At 34.5% G+C, this 20649-nt stretch overlaps 1 protein-coding gene across 2 annotated transcripts in view; it reads right to left on the bottom strand.

Annotated features, from left to right (window-relative positions):
• LOC106470475 (plexin-B-like) overlaps nucleotides 1-20649 on the bottom strand; it is a 242089-nt gene that overhangs the window by 105283 nt on the left and 116157 nt on the right. The window lies entirely within an intron of this gene.

Raw genomic sequence — 20649 nt, 5'->3', positions numbered from 1 at the left:
CTTTGCAAATTGTAATTTCTTTACTCTCCTATGAAGTAGATCTATCCACCAATCCTAGTTTCACGATTTTTTTAAAAAATGAATGATACACCCAAGTTAAATAAATGCACGTAAAAGAAGAATACCAAAATTAACAGACTCAACGTTATCACATATAACTCACAAAATTAGTGACACTCACGTACAGAAGTGGTTAAAAATGCCATGAGCTGTGATAAAGTTCATTACAAACCTGTACTTTGATTCTTTTTTATTATGCATTTCCTTGTAATAACTTTTCAAAATTGCTATTTTTGACACGTATAAAGATATGTAGTTTTAGGAGGATTCCGAACGTAAGTACTTAAGGGACTTCCTGGGTTAAAATAATTGCAGATTTAAAACGTTAATTTAGACAACTAAGTCTTACTCAGGTTTTAGCGCTATTTTAAACTCTAGCCACAAGTAATTAGTGCTATCGATAACATGCTGATGTAAGACTTCTATAAACTGGTGATATTTAGTTTTGCTGTCTCTACCAGAAACTGGCTGATGTGCATATTAACCACATCCTGAAGCAAAGTACTGAGGCTTACTGACAATGTTAATGAAGTTTAGAACAGCCACAGTTCTGTTAGCTGTTTGATATTCCTATACATAAACATTTGGGTAAATGTTAGTTTCCATTTGGGGCCTCTTCCAAATTAGATTGGAGCGATCTAAGTTTTAAACACACACAGCCCGCAAGCATTGTTTATATATATATATATATACAGAAAGAGAGAGAGAGAAGTCGCAACTCAGTGGTCTTATATCACTTGTTGGAAGTATAACTACATTTTGTGCTGCACAGCTCAACACGTCAGTAAGTCAGCTGTTCAGAATATATAAAGTAAGCAGCGGGGTTAATGAGTATAATTACGATTGTTATTACTAAATTATTGATGATCAACAACATAATACAGACATCACTTGTGTAACTATAGAGTTAAATAAGTCTTTATGAAGAATCAATGAAAATTGCCGCGTATCAAACATATTCTATACAGTATCGTTATCGCATAATCGATACATACATGTCTCATGTCAAAAATAATTTTATGGTATGGACTGTTCCTCTTCTGTTTCCCTACCCTACTGTCATCACCTCTCTTGGGTAACTACAGTCCTCAATTGCTATGTGAATGCTTATTTACAAAATATTTCTTGAGTTTAGTAAGTGATCTGTTTTACTTATACATTATTGGTCGAATTCGGCATCCCAATCAAACATGAAAATTCAACATATTTAAGTAAGCATAAGAATTGTACCTATATATATTTATTACCGTATGAACCCATGTTTGAAATACGTAGGTATAAATTTTATATAAACAAAAACTCATGTATTAATGTATACAACTACTTTAAATAGCAAGTACTGAAGCACAAACATTTATTTCTTTTACACAGGCCGTAATAATTTGAAATAATTAAATTCGTATACACGTTTGAAAAAAAAGATATTTATTTTCATAAATGTTTTACGTGTAACTGAAATATTATGTACTTTCAATCTGTTAAAACATTAAGTTTGCATGTATAAAACTGCTTCTACACTTTCATGAACGCTATATATTATCAGTTACTATCTAATCATTACAGTTTAGTAGTTTTCTGTCAGTTAAACACAAATTTGTGCTTTTAATATTTTTGTTCAATAACGAAGATGTCACTTACAAACACGTGAAACCCTCTTTATCGAATTCTTGTTCGTTCAAAAAGTGGTGTTTAATTATGTAAGGTATAACACACCAAGAGTATTAAAACCTACAGCGTAAATTTAGAAATTGATTTAATTAGGAACTAAGTTTTCCTTTTTTTTGTAAAGACCTCGGTACGAAATATTTATGTACGACATACAACTAATGTATAGCTACACATCAAACCATGATAACACATGCCGGTAAAAACAACTGCTAACCTAATGGTGTGTTATCAGTAACCTAGCCTATACAACGATCTGAAAGTGTATTCGTAAAAAAAAAAGAAAAAAAAAAGAAAGAAGAAGAAGATAAGGTCAAATTGAGTTTCGTATATTTAACCTGTACCGGTTTTTTTGGGCATGAACTCTGAACCCTCAAACTATCGACTTGTTTTAATACCATTCATTAGCAATGAGGTCCACCAGAGGTGTCGCTAGGTGCTTAAAAGCTCCGGGGCTAGGGCCCATAGGCGCGGAAATTTTCGGCGTTTCAGTACGATATCGATCATGGTTTTCTATTCTGATTTTGCAAAACACCAACTGGGGATTCGGGGCACGTGCCCCGTGGGCCAGCGCCCAGCGAAGCCTCTGTGGTCTACATCTCACATCATATTCAATAATTGTATATTTATCCTGTTACAACACTCAGTGCAAAGAACTGACAAAAAAAAAAGAAGAGATGAAATCACTCGTTTTCTATGAAAAAATACATAAGGCACCCCAGCAGTAATTAGTGGCATTAATTGAAATATTGGTGGTATTTTTGTTTTATTTTTGTGTGATTCATACATCATTAGGAACCCAGTAAGAAACAAAGTCATGAACCCACAAGCAAAGTTCGTGCATAACAGTTCAGAAAAGTGAAAGCCATTTCGCTATACATTGATAAATCTGGCGATATTGTTTGTTTGTTTTGAATTTCGCGCAAAGCTACACTAGAGCTATCTGCGCTAGCCGTCCTAATTTAGCAGTGTAAGACTAGAGGGAAGGCAGCTAGTCATCACCACCAACTCTTGGGCTATTCTTTTACCAACGAATAGTTGGATTGACCGTCACAATATAACGCCCCCACGGCTGAAAGGGCGAGCATGTTTGGTGGGACGCAGATTGCGAGTCGAGCGTCTTAACCACATGGCTATGCCGGGCCCATCTGAAGGTAAGCTGAATCACCAATATTACAAGTGAAAAAGATGTTTAAAAAATTAAAAGTGTAGGAATGGGTGCACCAAAAAAAGTGAGAAAAAAAGGTAGGAATTGGCATTATGTAATAAAACTTCCTCTGCACAACCTTACAAGGGGGCGTGCCCAACATCCTGTCCATGCACACCTCGTTTATTTTTTCTATCCTGTATACAATAAGCCAGGTGGGCTAAACTTATCAGAGTTAGTTATGCTTATCATACAATGGCTAGAGGTTTCTGTGAATCGAATTATTGAAGGTAATACATGTACTGTAAAGTCTGTTTATACAACACCAGAAGAATCAGATATCCGTTGGATCCATAACTTGTATGTTTTGTTTATTTACAACTTGTCCATCCTTATGCAATTGCATGACAAGGCAACAGGATTTCGTACACTAGCTATATAGGTGATTAAAACACAAAAATAAAAACATCCCAAGAAGTTTCTGCGTAAATACGTCATGGATTCGTTACTGTCTATATGAAAGTAAAATAATCACTGACACATTTTTGTATGTACTCATAAGTTGTATAGTATCAGGAACGCAGAAAAACGAAACAGGCATGGACCGGAGGTTGTAGAGAGCACGTTTTATTACACCATGTTCATTCCTACCTTGTTTCCTCACTTTTTAGTGCACCCATTCTTACATTTCCATTTTTAAATATTTTTCCCACTTGTTCATGCACTATTTTCGTACAAGATGTCACGATCTTATGCAACATTCATTCATTTCTGTTGATATCCTTTATGTATATCATCAGTGTGGGTGTGCACCATAATATTATGGTATGTGCAAATAATGGTTTATGCGTGTGTGATGTGCATTCTCTTCACTTATCGCGTGTGTACACATTGTGAGTGTGCATGTGTGCTGTACATTTGATGCCACTCTACAATGTGCAATGTCATTTGGGTGATGTAGTGTGAGTTGTGGTTGTGTGCATATACTTAGGGTTGATAAATTAGTTAATCAATTTAATAACTACTTCACGCTAGTACTAGCACGTGGTCCCTGTGTTATTGTTCTATTTGGCGTACTTATAACTATAGTAAGTCTGTTACACAGCTAGAAACGTTGAATAATGCCTGTCAGTCAGTGTGATTGAGAAATTTGCGGTTTTGTGAATTTTTATATCTGCTCTGCTGACTTTCTCAAGTGGTTCTAAAACTTGTAATTTTGTATATGGTTTGTTTTTCACCTAAGGGTGTCTCTAAAATACTTTTGAAGATTTATTATTTGGTTGTTAAAAGTGTATATGTGTAAACAGTTTGTATTGCATGTATTGTGTATTTGTCCCATTACTACTATAAGTACTACCGTACTTATGATAAGTAGAACTAGCTATTAAAATTCGTTTCCATGACTTTTCTACTATTATCATTTTAATACTTCAATTATGTCTTCCCAAATTTTCAATGACTTTTAATGGTACAGGTTTATATGGTAATTCCAGTCTTCAACCTAATAACCGCTAAATAAGGACTAATGAATGAGAGTGTGAAACCGATACTTTATCAAATTCTGCGAGAAAATAAAATAATTTTGGAAGGATTCTATAGAATTTGTAACATTAAGTGAACTATTTATATATCAACACACACATACACACTTGTATTATTAAGTTTCAACAACAGAGATATGTAATGCCTTTTTTTTTGCTTGTTTGTTATTAAGTGCAAAGGTACATAATGTGTTATTTAAACTCTTCTCACCACGGGTAACGAAACAAGATTTTAGGGCTATAAGCCCTTAGACTTACCCTTTGGCCCACCAGGCGGCAATGCGCAATAAATTGATAGGTGTTCTGATAAACTTTTATTTCACAAATTCTTATACATAACCGTTGAGTAATGATTTCATAAGTTTCATGAAATTCTAAAGGGACAAAAGGAGCTTATCAGCACATCAAGGATGTCCCTTCCGACTCCCAACTATAACCACCTCTTAGTACACACGTATTCGTCTAATCTTTTCTTGAACTCAGTTAAATCTTCTGCCTCCACCACCCTTGAAGGCAGCTCAATTCAAAAGCCAACCATCTTGTTTAAAAAGTAATACTATCTAAACTGCAGAAGACTCCTACGCTGCCAAAATTTGAATTTATGACTCCTTGTCCTATTGTTTTCACTGTTAAACACAAAAAAGTTTGATGGATCTATATTATCAATACCCTTAATAATCTTAAATACTTCAATCAAATCTCCTCTGACCCTTCTCTTCTCCAGACAAAACAAGCTTAGATATTTTAGTCTCTCCTCATAAGACAATTCCACCATCCCAGGTATCATTCTAGTGGCTCTTCTCTGAACCTTCTCCAACAATTCAATGTCGTTATTGAGGAAGTAAGCCCAAAACTGTACTCAGTACTTTAAATGAGGCCTTATAAGTGATATATACAGTGAAACAATAACATCCCAATCAATACCCCTGAAATTAAAATCTCCCATAATAACATCTTTTTCAGCTATCATTCTGATCTCATTATACAATTTCTCATTAACTTCTACATTCTGACCTGGTGGTCAGAATAACAAATCCCAATTATAAGACTTTTTTTCCCCTGATTCAACTCCAGTGCTACTTTCTTTAATATGCCCTAACTCAACAGGACGCAATTCACTCCTCACATATAAAGCTTCTCCCCCCTTTTTTTCAATACTCTATCTCTAGTAAATAATCTGTAGCTTGGTACTTCAAAAAACATTTCTCTCATCAAAATTGTTCAAATCCAACCAAATTTTAGTGATACCCATAATATCAAAATCCTCAGTTTCCACAACTGCTTTGAACTCACCAGTTTCATTTAAAATATTCCTAGCATTACAATAGCAACAATTAATTATAGATATTAAACACTTTTATGTTTTATGCCTGTTGTACATATTTTCCTGTGAATTATATTTCCTATTTTACTAATATCATAGCCTTCACCTCCGTCTGACGACTGAATGTATTCACCAGTTTCGAGAACGAATCTCATAAGAAATGTTATTATTTAATTTAAATGAAACTGGAGATCCAACTGTATAAAACTCATACAAAAATTCAAATTTCTTTAAATGATTCATATAATACGTTATCCTTAAACTGCCTTTTCCGTTTAAATAGCAAAATAATTTTTACAATCTTTATTAGAAGTGTAAACTAAGTTTGTATAACACCAATTACTGACTTTTTACACACACAAAAAAAACTTTTTTCAAACAACATTAATAAACAGAATTACAGTACATTTTAAATCCATTTTCTGGCAGTCTAGTTACCTTCGTTATTAAAGCATCCAAGTACATTCTTCAAACTGTAATCTTTGTGCCTTTAAAAAGATATTATTTTTTGGCATCCTTAAAACGTTCGCTACATGTTTTAAATGTATAGCATATTTAATAAACGACTAACGGAGAAGTTCATATTAAGGAATATATTAAGATTAATGACCAAAGCCTTATTTTCACTAGAAATGCTGAAGAAAGTGCTAAAATTAATACAAACACGTCAAGATTCACGAGTTGATATTTTATAGTGTATAGTTTCGAAAAGTAAATCACAATTTGGGGACCATCAATGCATTAATCCATTCGACGATACTTAAACCCGTCTTTGTTTTTCGAAAAACAAATAAAACTCTACACTAACCTTCAAAAACTTGGATACATTTTTCATTATAAAGAACCACCCCCGGAACATAATGTCAATGGCCAACTAATATCACAAGATCGTCTCATGATAACTTTTACAATGAAAATAATGGCAGGCGAAAGTTTCTGAAATTGAGTCATTTAGATCAATAACGAAAAACTGTTAGCAACAAAAATAATGGTGGCTTGAGGTAAAAGTGGAATCATACAAACAATATATCTTCCTACGTATTGGAAAATTTGATCGCAAGTTGCCACTTTCTGGATTCCATTTTCCACGGTTTATGTTACCAAAGTTTCTACGTTGTGAAATGTAGTTCTTCTTTTTGATGGTCATACACATAAATTAATTGCAAATTATCTTTTAAGTTAATCGGAGAGGACAGGGCACAGAGAAACAGACACAAAATCGCATTTTTGGTAACTGCATCATTCTTACGAAGAAGTAGAAATTGATACCTGGAGTTTAAAAACAAAATCAAAATGGAAACTTAAAATTATCTTATTGACAAAAATAGTTTACTGAATCGTTTCATGTGTTAATGAGTTTGTTAAATATGTATGCAAATGTAAATTATACAATCGATGTTTATCCGTCTCGAGGATCACGTAAATATCAATGGAAAGTTGATAGTTTTAAGAGTGGGCGGTGCTAATGTCAACGAGAACGAGGACACTGGTAACAGCTTGAATTAATGCATGTTATAAGAAGAAAATAAAAAGGACTTGAGCTCCAGAGAAAACTGTTTATCTAATCGACGTTTCATCTTACGACGTGTTCACGATAAAGTATTTTACAGCACTTACACACTATAAGGTTACTAGTGGCTTGTCCTAGAGCAATGTAACAACAAACTCAGTATTCACCGCGTTGCAAACAAACTTACGCTAGTTTATGTACATTATCTTAGCTGGAGATTATTGGCAAAAACATCTTAATCTTAAAAACATGTGCGAACTTCCATTCTGTGGACTACTTGGAATGGTTTATATGTTCGCACGGTAGGAACTCGTATATATAATCTTATATTATTATCTCAACGCGAAACAACCAAAATCGGTGCCAATCAATGCTTATAATAAAGTCCTTCCAGCCACGGAAAGTAACCGTTCTAAAGTTCTAAAGAACGGCTTTTAATATAGCATTAACACAATTGTAGATGTTTGGATAAACGAATTTATATTACCAAAAACCTGAATCGACGGATGTAATCAAAATAAGGGATAAGAACGTGATAACAGAAGCGTAACACGGATCAGAAAATTAATCAAACTTTCATATTATTAAATTTAGTGCTTTCTTAAGACGTACAAGAAAATAGTCATTTTTCTGGGAAAGAAACGGAAGTCACAGAATACAGTATAAAGAGAAAAAAAAACCAGCACCGACAAAGGAAACTCGTAAACACAACCACTGCTTCGCTTTAAAATTAATGACATCTAAAATTGACGAATTCAAGGTGAAAATTAATTTGACGGTGAAACTACGACGTACACACGCACCACTGAGCTCATCAGATTCACTCCGAAACAGAATGATGTGAAATTAAAGGTTTCGTTTTTCAACTTCTATATAATACCCAGGACGTAATGATAACCCCCTTGCGTGAAAGATGTTTGTTGCTTATTCACGCGCCCTGCACAAACACGGAAGCAAGATGATCTCTGTAGCCTAGCAACCAACTGCACAGGCAATTTTGCACGAAGAAAAAGGCAGTAACCAAATTAATCACTGCGCCATATTTCTGTACTTTATCAGCTAAACATGAATCACCTAGACACTCAGTATTCAAACTCTCAATGCTGTACAGCATAATATAACTTCCATAACATAATCCCAATCACGATGAATTGAACAATTTACAGCTTTATAAAAATGTTTTGGTTTAAAACTAAAGACAGGTGAAGAAACATTTCGCGTTTCATTTTTTGTTTTCGTCACCAAATATACTCGCCCTTTTAGCCGTGAGGTCGTTATATTGTAACGGTCAATTCCACTAATCATTGGTGAAATAGTAACCGAAGATAGCGAGTGTTATTGACTAGCTACCTTCCATAGAGTCTATCATTTATAAATAAGGGACGCAGATAACCCTCGAGTAGTTTGAACGAAATTCAACAAAACAAACAAAAAAAAGCACTTTTTTTATTCAAGTTTATAAAAAAAACTTTTCCCTTCCCAATAATTTTATTTTACGACAGAGAAATGTGAATTTCTTTCATCATATATTAAGGAATAGTCTGAAAGTAATGGAATTTTGTCTTGAGAAGCACTTATTCTAAAGTACTGTCGACTTAACAATCAATGGAGGTTTTGTTTTTGATCTCTTACTCACTGATAAGGAAAACGATACATGCGTTTTCCCTGCGTCTCTTTTCTTTTTTAGCAAATATATTTCAACATGAATTTGTCACTTTACTAATGAGACACTTCACTCAATAAGAATAAGTAAATAAATGAAATAGAGCAGTTAAATCGTGCAGTTTATTCCTGTTTTATTTTTCGTTCCTTTCGAAACTTCTGAATTTTAATGCATTCTAAGAATGATTTCACCTTTAAAAAATACATAATTTTATTGGTTCCAATGCTGTATTAAATAGATGTAGATTTTCAATTTTTGTAACTACATATACTTCATGAAAATACGGAAGGTTTCTATTCGTATTCAGAGGACTAGATGTGTCATACTGAATATTACCCACGACCTGTTACAGCGTTGTTAAAGTATTAAATAACATTATCGTCTGAATCCAAAGTTAACCAACTATACTGGTTTTAAATAATTCTTTCTCAGCCAAACAATTACGAAATTAAAGTACTTTTAGATGGTATGGCAAAAACATTTATGCGTGGAACTGGCATTTTTGGAATAAAATAGATAATCCAAATTATGTTGATTTCTGAATATATCCAAGAGAAACTTTTTTCTATACAGCATGAAAGAATGATAAATATTAAATCGCCGTTTCGAAAAAGAAGTAAAACATTGAAACGATCAGAACATCTGAACACAAGCGTAGATAATTAATGAATAATAATCGCATCATTGTGGGTTCTACCTATTTAATATTTAAAACCTATTTAATATGTAATATATTAATATATTTAATCTACATAAGTGAAAATAAGTGTTAAGCACTTTTTGCCTAACAATGTTGTCGTGATTCTCGATTTTATTATTCTAATCCTTCATATATATAATCTGAACTTCTAGACTTCTGATTTTGTTTCTTCGTCCTCTCTCTACTTAATAGTAGTATATATATATATATATATATATATATTTGCTGTTTGAAAATTCTTTTCAGCTGTTTTGCAATTTCTTTCTTACTATCCTTATCTTTGTATTCTGTATGTATCTCTAGCTTGCGCTGATCTTTTATTCCTCTTGCCTGTGTTAAACACTATATTCCCATCATCTTTCATTGAATGTATAACGATATTCTCTTCTCGATATCAATTATTTCTTCTCCATCTCTCTCTATACTCTTTCATCTTTCACTTTTACATTAGGATTTCTGTCGTTTTTTATTTTATCAAAATTTTTTCCTCTTCTCTTTTTATGGTATTTGTGGAAAAGAAAACAAACCGTCTTCCTTCATACTACATGATCCGCAAAGTATCGACCATCTATAGTATTTTTATATAGCGTGTACATCAAACAGATGAAACCAGGAAAACAAAAACAAAAAAGTGACAGCTATTGATGTGATATATAAATTCGCAGGACCGATATTATGACGATATAAAATGAATAAGAAATAAAAAACATAATCATAACTGCAAAAACAAATACAATATTTTTTGTTATGATGGAACATATACTTGGAAGCCCACGGAATTCATTCAGCCACAATATATATATATATATATATATACAGAGAGAGAGAGAGAGAAAGACAGACCGAGGAAGAATAACTTTCTTTCATTCCTGTCTGGTTCAATTTGTATCTTAGGGCCAAATATGCTTTTAATGTTGCTATTTAGCAAGAAATGCTTAAAAACTATGCGTGGTTCTTTATAAATTTTTTGAAGAAGCTGGAAAGTAAGATGGGAAGTGCCTTTATCAGTTCAGAATAAAACAGATAAAGTTGAATATTTCATCTACCTTATTCATTTATTTATCACGGATGAGTTGCTATTATATTTCTGTATATATATATATGTGTGTGTGCACATAAACTTCCAGTTTTCGTCAAACTAAGCACTGTTGTGTACAATGTCTTCCTCTCATCCTTACACTAATGAACGCAGCTAAAACAGTCTTAATTAGAATTTTGAATACGTTGCTAAAGAACGACATTGGTCAAGACACATAATATCGCCGGGACATACGATTTATTGTGCCTTTTGATTCTGATAAGACATATGTTGGCTTCGACTGTATGATACGTGATTATTACACATGTGACCTTGACAGCTGGCAAAGATAGCCGAACAGACGGGCAATATGTCATTTTTGTTGCAAGCAGTGTGTGTGTGTGTGTGTTTCTGGATGAAACCGCTCTTTAGCCCCCTTAAAACAACGTTTCTCCAACTGGTGGTCCTGACCCAAAAGGGGATCGCATGGCTATTGTAGGTGAGATCGCGAAATTATAAAAAAACATTGTGATAACGGATCTTTAAGAGTATGTCCAGTAATTTTCAAAAGGGAGTCCAGCAAAAAAACTTGAAAACTCCAGCCTTGAAATATGAACTTCCTTGCAATTACAATGGTTTATCACCGTCTCTCTCTACACTTCACTGATACTTCTTCTTTTGCATCAAATACGACCCCCAGTGGCACAGCGGTATGTCTGCGGACTTACAACGCTAGAATCCGGGTTTCGATACCCGTGGTGGGCAGAGCACAGATAGCCCATTGTGTAGCTTTGTGCTTAATTAAAAACAAACAAACACATCAAATACGATTAATTTGATCTGCACGCCTTCTTGTTTAAGTTTGAAAACCAAATCAGTTTAAACCCATGATAAATGCAGAGAGATAGAATTTGTACAAGATACATTACTACTGATAATCAAGTGCATATCAAGTGATCTGCTGAGCCTAAGGTAAAAGTCAGGTACAACGAAGCCTGAATGCTTATTTCGGTTTATTGGTTTGTTAATTCATGATAAACTAGATCACAAATGATACAACAACATCTACAGAAAGACTAAAAATTAACAGGGTTAGGAAACATTGATATATATATGCTGGCCACAAAATTTACCATTTATATATACAGTATATATATAAATAACTAGACAGAAAACTAACTTCGTGATCAGCTTTAGTCTAAAAATATTCCTCTTTACCAATCTAATAAAGCAAATATACTAATAAAACCACGTAGCATTATCAAAAAAACACGACTAGTCACTTTAGTAGAACCCTCACCTAATATATGGTTGAACCTCTTTCACCCAATAACAGCCTGCACCGTGTGTAGCATATATAATACTCCACAAAATGCCGTAAGATGTTTATTTGATTATAATCAATTTGTTGACGAGTACGGTCTACAATTGATTCCTATGGGCAGACGAGTGAGGTGCGCGGTAAGTGTGATACTGCGTTCATCCCAAAGACACGTAAAAAGTTTCGCTAGCCAAGGAAAATGGCTGAGGTCGTTGTTGCGTTCTTCAAACCAATTTCGGACAATATGAACGCGTTGGATTAATACAATATCGTACTGGAAGAGTCCTTGTCCACTAGCACTGACATACAAGTGGAATGGACGCGATCGGCAACAACGTTAAGATACGCTGTACCTTTTATTCTAAAGAAATTACAGGACAAATCCACAAGGAAGATTCCCACATCATTACATCAATTCTATCGGTTGCCACTGTTGGATCTACGCAAGCACGGTCAAATACCTAATGTGGTTATCCACTTATTTTGAATGAGTCACGAGTAAACAAAAGGATGAAACGCAACTCATTCAGCCATGTTTCTAGTGGTTCATTGTCCACAGTTTTACAATTGAAGTTGCAATTGTCTGTCTGCATTTTAAATACGTGAGTTTCGAATTGGTTATTGATTATCATATGCTGGTTTTTATAATGTTTCTTGCATGACAATAAGAAGCTAATCGGTCAACAAGGAGACACTCTGACGTCTCTTACATCATCTACGTCTGTCCAATTGACCATTCATTTTGGTCACACAATAGCGGCTGGTGGTCACAGTCTTTCCCTGTGCAGATGTATGCCTTTTCTATTGGTAGATTTTCCCAAGTTCTTTAGCATTCAATTGACACAACACGTAATTAACCTACTTTGAAGACTACCATACTATAATATGTTTAGCTTTTATGTTAAAAAACTATCGATTTCAACTACTAAAAATGTAATGTTTCCGACCGATACCTGACGCATCGAATATGAGTGTGAAGCACAAACCTATGTAGTTATTTTCACAAACTTCGTTTTCATTAAGATTTTTTTAAAAAGGAGTAAATTTATCAATATTCAAACAACACAACTCATCATGTTCAACCACATTTACCGAACAAAACGTATCCAAGTTTTTATCGCTTTTTTCCATAAAAAACAAATACCGTCACTCCCTAAAAGAACAATAAATAGACATGTTTAAAAACAAAATTACATTTTATCTCAAAAAAATATGATAATAATGTTCGAAACTAAAATATTTCAATACACGCAACAAAAATATTGTTCATTGCGCAAACGCGTCAATAGCCACGCAGAACTTACTTTTTTTAAACGTGGCAATAGTTATTTTGTATTTTAAAAATATTATTGGAAACGTAAACCATAAACCCACGATTTCTTCGTCTTTTTGCACTAAAAGAAATATTCATTTTAATTTCTTACATTCCAAAGTAAAGCATGATTTTACACGAATTATTTAGTGCCCTCATTTGTAACTTTCCGATTACCAGAAATTTCAGTCACATACGTATAATACTTGATTTTTGTGCGCGATTGTGTATCCAGTATGTTATGTCCGCGCGTGGTTTCGTTTGTTGTAGTGTATTTCCTAGTGTGCAGTTGATCACAAATTGTGCACCCGTAAAACTATTTGAGCAGTTGAAAATTCATCTATATAAGTACATTCAAGTGAATAAATATTTAAATAAAAAACATATTTAAGATTATAAAATTCCATTCCAGAGCTGATAAATAATAATCATTTTTGGATCCTTTGTTAATAGGCCTGTATATATGAGGTGCAATAAAGTGTCATGTATTAAAAAATCAAGTTAAAATATAATTGTGCAGTAGAAAAAAATCCTTAGGAAAAGCTCTGGTTTGTTGAATTTCGCGCAAAGCTACTCGAGAACTATCTACACTACCTGTCAATAATTTTGAAGTGATAAACTAGAGAGAAGGCAGCTAGTTAACACCACACACCGCCAACTCTAAGGCTACTCTTTACCAACGAATTGTGGGAATGGCTGTCATATTACAACACTCCCACGGCTGAAAAGCGAGCATGTTTGATGAGCGAATTTGAATTCGCGACCCGCAGAATGCGAGTCTAACGCTAGACCCTATGTGGGCTTGTCTACCTACTACTACTATTATCACTCATAAAGATAGCCATGATTGCAATATTTAACTTCAGCAGTTATAAAACACAAAATCCTGTTTATCTGATCATCAATAATTGGCTGTAAGTCGTAAAATAGCCTTTTATGTAACAATATCTTGCTATTATAAAAATCTGACTCTTTATAATAATCAAAATAAACAAAAGGAGCTTGAAAGACATAACGTAGATCTTAATTCTATTCAACATAAGTGAAGTTAAGCGTAGGTGTTATTTTTTTTTCAGCAACTATTTTGTTTGTTTTAAACTTCGCGCAAAGCTATACGAGGGCTATTTGCGCTGGCCGTCCCTAATTTAGCAATGAGAGACTAGAGGGAAGGCAGCTAGTCAACACCACCCACCGACAACTCTTGTGCTACTCTTTTATCAACAAATAGTGGGATTGACTGTTACATTATGATACGCTCTAACAGCTGAACAGGCGAGTATCTTCGTTGACTATTTGTTTCAGAATTTCGCATACAAAGAGCTATCTGCCCTTAACTGTCTAATAATGAACTGATAAACCAGAGAGGAAGTAAAAAGTCAACAGCACCCACCCCCACCTCTTGAGCTATTCTTGCCTGACTGAATAGCGGGACTTGGTCGTCCCTTTTGTATCACGCCCATGATCCAAAAGTGCGGAGCGTGTTTTTGCGGTAATTGGTCAAGAACCTCGAATCCTCGGATTTACAATCCTAGCCGTCAGATAGTTGACGGAAGCACACAGGCTGGCATAACTCGACTTTAATCGAAACGCTTTTGTAAATTAAATACAAGATAGTGTAGTAATGGTGTCTGCTTCAACAAGTGAAATACCACTTTATGCCCTCCAATGGCACAGTGGTATGTCTGCGGACTTATACCACTAAAAACAGGTTTCGATACTCGCGGTGGGCAGAGCACAGATAGCCCTTTGTGCAGCTTTGTGCTTAATAACAAACAACAACAGTTTAAATACTAACATCATTTCTAAATCGAAAGCTATTTTAATCAAACCAGACGAAATATCAACGAAACACTGCTTTGTAAAAACACTGATATCGTAATAATGGTGTCTACTTCTACAAGTGAGAAAACACACGTATGCTTGAAAAAGACTTTTAAAGCTATCACCACTTCCGAACCGAAAGCTGTTTTAATTATACCAGGAAGAAGAGACACAAAATGAGCAATAACAAATTTTCATTGTTTCAGAATTTATAAGTAATTCAAGAACACACTTTTCGATTCAAACATTTTCTCTCCTGAAACAAAGTTCTGTTTGTTTCAGAATTTCTCACTAAACTTCACGAGGGCTGTATGGGCATAACCATATGCATAAGTTTCACGGGAGACATGTTTCACGCCCGACCGTAAAACAGAAAGTAATTATTGGTTAGTTCTCTCAAGATACAACAATGAACACGAAACGAACAAACAGTGGTGAGACGTTTGAAGTATTCGGCGCATATTATAAAAATGTAGCTATTGACTGTCTCTTGCATATTTTTCTAGCTTGAATTTAACTTTTCTCATGTCTCCCCCACAGGGAGAGAGACATATTGGATTTCCTACATTTCCTTCATCTTCTTCTCTTCTACAACTGCACTTGTGTGCCATTTCTTTATTTCTCAGCCGATTGTCTTGAAACATGTCCAATACGCCCAGGCGTAAGTTTTATTCGTTATATTTAGGTCTCAGTACTAATACCTTTTGACAGTCTCAACGGATTAAATGAGACAGATTTGGGATTTATACCTTTCTTTTGATTTTGCAAGGGTCAAAAGTAAACAAGAGGGAATCCTCAATAGCCGCGGCGCTTGAAATTCTTTCAGGCAGGATTAGAGTAAATTAATCTATGAGACCTTCCCCCCATTTTTATTAGATATATTTTTGTGCGCCAGAAATACCAAGCGTGGGGTGCTTCGATTTTATTGCTCATCAGGATCTTTACTAGCCTACCCTCAAATTGAAATTATTTTAGGGCAGGATTAGAGTAAGTTAATCTATGAGACCTTGGGCGTGGTCAAATACATCAATCGAAAGGGTTTAACCTCCTGAGTCCAAAACTATAATTAAATCTCAAATCGGTCAAGAGATGGCGGAGCTAAAAGTTTGTACTTGAAAAACTCAGAGCGATTCTATGAGCCGTAATTCCAAGCAAAAATCGCCCTTTCAGCCGTGGGGGCGTTATAATGTGACGGTCAATCCTACTATTCGTTGTTAAAAGAGTTGGTGGTGGGTGGTGATGACAAGCTGCCTTCCCTCTAGTCTTACACTGCTAAATTAGGGACGGCTAGCGCAGATAGCCCTCGTGTAGCTTTGCGCGAAATTAGAAACAAACAAACAAACAAGCCAAGCAAAAAATAATAATTGCAAAGTTAGAGCTTTAGACCTGACATCCCTTTACATTTCGACCAATATAGATGGGACTTTGCACAAAATACCTTGCGACAGTCTTCACAGACTCAAACAAAGCAGATTCGGGATTCTTACCTTACTTGCGGCTTTACAGGGGACAAAGGTCAAGATATGTCGCAGAATATGGGTTTTGGTCTGCAATTCTTCTCTATTCTGACCAGACTTTGAATAAAGATACCTCGCGACAACCCTTGTAGGCGATTGGACAGATACAAGATTTTTGCCTTCATTACGATTTTAAAGGGGTCAAACTAACCGTCTTACGTATTAATGCTCCATTAAACCTTCCTCACAAAGAAGTCTTTAGTGTCTCCCCCTCTGAACTATACATAGATATATTGTAGTTGTATTTTATGCTCCCTCACAATGCCTTGAATAACATTTCTTCATTTAATATACTATATTCTAAGGATCTTATCGAATAAGGTGGATTGAGGGGGATATTAGTTTCCCTCGCAAATGTTGACCTTTCTAGTTGTTTTGTTCTTGTTTCTTGAATAAACACTGAGGATTAATTCCAATTTATAGGCACAACATTTCAGATCCCCTGACTCCTTCGGAACTACCTCCTCCTTCGTCGATTTGTTAGTCTGATGGATAGAATTACGTACTGTTCCCTGTGACAGCGAATTTCTACTGTAATAAGCTTCTGCAAAAAGCGTCGACGTCAATCTTAGACCACACATTTTGGCATACTTTTCACAGAACCAGTACAGCATGTGGACGCCAGCTTGTAAGACCTCGTTTAAACAAACCGAAGCTGTAAAAGTCCATTGGAACATGACAGATATGTGGCGGCTGTTTGGGATTGCTGTGATTGCAGTTCTTTGTGTATCTTTCTCATAAAAAAATAAACTGTTGAATTCGAGGTATGGCTGAAACTTGTGAAAGGTTCGCTGTAAAACTCCTTACACTTCAATCCCTTGTTTATTATATTGTTATTACTGTCAGGAAATGTGCCCAGTTTCGTCGTAATGCCATTGTGGGTCGGAGGGCTCTCTTCCGTAACCAAAGCCTTCATTTTACAGATGAGAGGATTGTTTCAGATTACATTGAGAAGCAGTATCTGCCGCTGTCCTAAAAACTCTTCAGCGCGAGTTTTTCACCTTCCATGGATAACACTGAAGTCTAAGTTCTTGAATATGCGCATCATCTGGCTATACATTATTTAACAATCTCTTAATATAAATATCATTTCACAGAAATGGCTATGACATATATATTCAGTCATAAATATTCTTCACGGCGCTATTTGCACATCGAATGGTCAGGAAATCGCCATGAACAAAATCATAAAAGCTGTACAACTTTAGAAGCAAGTTTTTGTTACGATTTTGTTTTAAAAATGGTGTGATTTCAATTCCTCAAGTCAACATTGATTTTTGTTATAACAATGTAAATACCTAATTAACAGCAACCACATATATATACATATACCAATCTTAACTAAGCTAACGTAATAATCCAGTTTTTTATAATTTTAGACTGCTTAACCATGTGTTGAAAAATTACAATTTGTTTAATTACGAAGAATTATAACAAAAAGGCGTACAATTCTCCTTATAGAAAACAAAAACTTGTTTCATATAGGAAGCTGACTTACTGTCAAAGGCGTCATGTATATAACAACAACAAAAAAAAGAAATTAAGAACGAAAGTAATCGGTAGCCTGGAGTTCCAATATGTCCTCAGCAAGCGAAGAAAGGAGAAAAAGGCACTAAGTAAGGCCCAACCTTGTAATCAAAACCGACAGACTAGCCACTGAGAGGGTAGAGGAAGGTGAAGAACAACCGGTTATACATCGTGCTTACTGTGAGACTTGGTAAATACCAGGTTTGTGAAGGACGAAAGGTTCAAGTAACCACCTTGAATCTAAACCAAAATTTGATTAGTGAGGATCAAAAGTAAGTTCTCCCATGATTATAGTCTAACCCATCAGGGTAGTGGGCAGCAACACGCGTGTTAGTACAGGGTAACTATTACAAAGCGTTACGATTATGTTGACTACAATTTATGTTGTTTCAGCAGGGTCGTAAAGTCCTTCTCTAGTTCGAAAAGAATTAGCTGATTTGACAAAATTAGTATTTCTTATGAAGAGATTCATCAAAAACAAAAAGGGTCCTAATGCTGGTTTTTAAAATGTAATTTTTTTTCAGCTTGTTCATTACATTGTAATAAAGGATCTCAGTATGTTTCGTATGAATTTTTAAAGTTTTTTCAGGTTTTTAAATCGTGAGATGACTTCAAACTGTGGCTGTATAAGAAAACTGACACAAACAAAACTTAGTTATAATTCCATTACTGCTTACCTTTCTGTCGGTCTACTGAAAACGTGTACGTGAAACATTGAAGATGCATGGCGAAAACAAACAACTGTAAAAACAAAACTCCAATGGTGAAACCTATCGGTATTGTGCATATAATCTTGCAAGAGGCCACCTCATAAACCATTATTAGCTTCACACGGTATTTCCATGTGCATTGTCTAATATATTACACATTATTATAACACACAGAACCGCGAGACACGAATAAAGAAACATAAACCAGCTGTCGCGAACTGACGACAGACATCGTGCCAGCTCTCCGAGCGAGGATGGGCTCGTGCATGAAGAAAGTTGTCAATTTCCTTAGAAACCTGCTGAGACATCTATTTTAAACGGAACGCGAAAGCGCGTTAACTCGGTTTGATCTTTTTACTAGCACTGTCCAAATGTTCAGACCCATTCCTAACTTTAGCTCAAACGCTGTGAGAAAGTCATTTTATCTTCCGATAGAACACGTACCAAACAGTCAACTTCTAGGGAAAAGGCAAATGTTTAATCACTAGCAATACGCCTACTCTGAAGAATAAATACACCCAGGATAATGATTTTGGGAGATAAAATAATTAAAATAGCAACTTCAAAGGATACTAATTCTGAAAAATAATTACAATCCATAATTTGTTCATGGAGAATAAATAATTAAATTTATTTATCAAACTCGTTCTGAGGGATACATTCACTTATTGTATTAATTCTGAAGGGTAAATACATTTACCTATACTGATTCTGGCAGACGGTTATTCTAACCGTACTGAATCTAACGGATAAATAGTTATATTCACTACAATGATCCTGAAGATTAATACACTGATTAATACACAGTGTATTAAGTCATACTTAATACACTGATCTTGAAGGATAAACATTTATCCACATTATACTGGTCCTGAAAGATAATTGTACTCACTATATTGGAACTGAAGGAGAATAAACACATTACACTGATCCTGAGAGATGAATAGTTGTACTCATTAAATTTATCCTAAAAGACAAGTCATTTACAGGTTCTCTTCAACACTGAAAAAAATATATGCCTGAATTTCAAGAAAAATATAACAAGTTTTTATGCACTGCCCCTTAAAAATAAACCAACTCAATATTCAGGCTAAATAAATCAAAGCTACTTCTCTTAAATACAAACGAATAGTAAATATATCCCTTCCGGCTAAACGAAGGAAAGATGTCTTCTCAAGGATAAACAAATGAAACAAAATATCAAACAAAGAAAATTGAAATAGCATAAACAAATTTTGGACTTATAACTTTTACAGGAAAACCAATGAAACACCATTTCTTCTGTAAGAAACGACATAAAAATATATCCAATATTATACACATGCGAAGAAAATATTTAGTGAAAAAATCAGCGCTACAATAAACTATAGTGTAATTAATTACACAGTAGCCCCCCTCCCCTCCCCAGGGTCATAAAAACTCATAATTCGTATTTGCTGAAAATAAAACTCTCAGCAATGCAAGAAAAGACCACATTATTTCGTCAAAAATTATCCATCCCGTGAACATAAAATAATATATATTTAAAATCCTAACAATAATTTTAGTTTATGTTATTTTAAAGATTTTCATCAACAAAGATTATGAATTTCACAGCATTACATGCACTGTGAGTTGATCATGATTTGCTTAACTCGTTCATTTATTAGTGTAAAAAAAAAATTAAGATAACAAATATTCAAGGAATATATTTATTTAACTAATCAAATTATCATAATTTGCATCATGGCGCAAAATAATAAACTTCAGCTATTTCAGTGGACAGATGCAAACACAGCATCTAATATAAACTAAGAAGCTGATTATTTAGTTA

Source organism: Limulus polyphemus, unplaced genomic scaffold, assembly GCF_000517525.1.
Source record: "Limulus polyphemus unplaced genomic scaffold, Limulus_polyphemus-2.1.2 Scaffold4, whole genome shotgun sequence".
NCBI lineage: Eukaryota > Metazoa > Arthropoda > Merostomata > Xiphosura > Limulidae > Limulus > Limulus polyphemus.
Note: the sequence above shows the minus strand (reverse complement) of the source record. Positions and strands in the feature narration are given on the sequence as shown.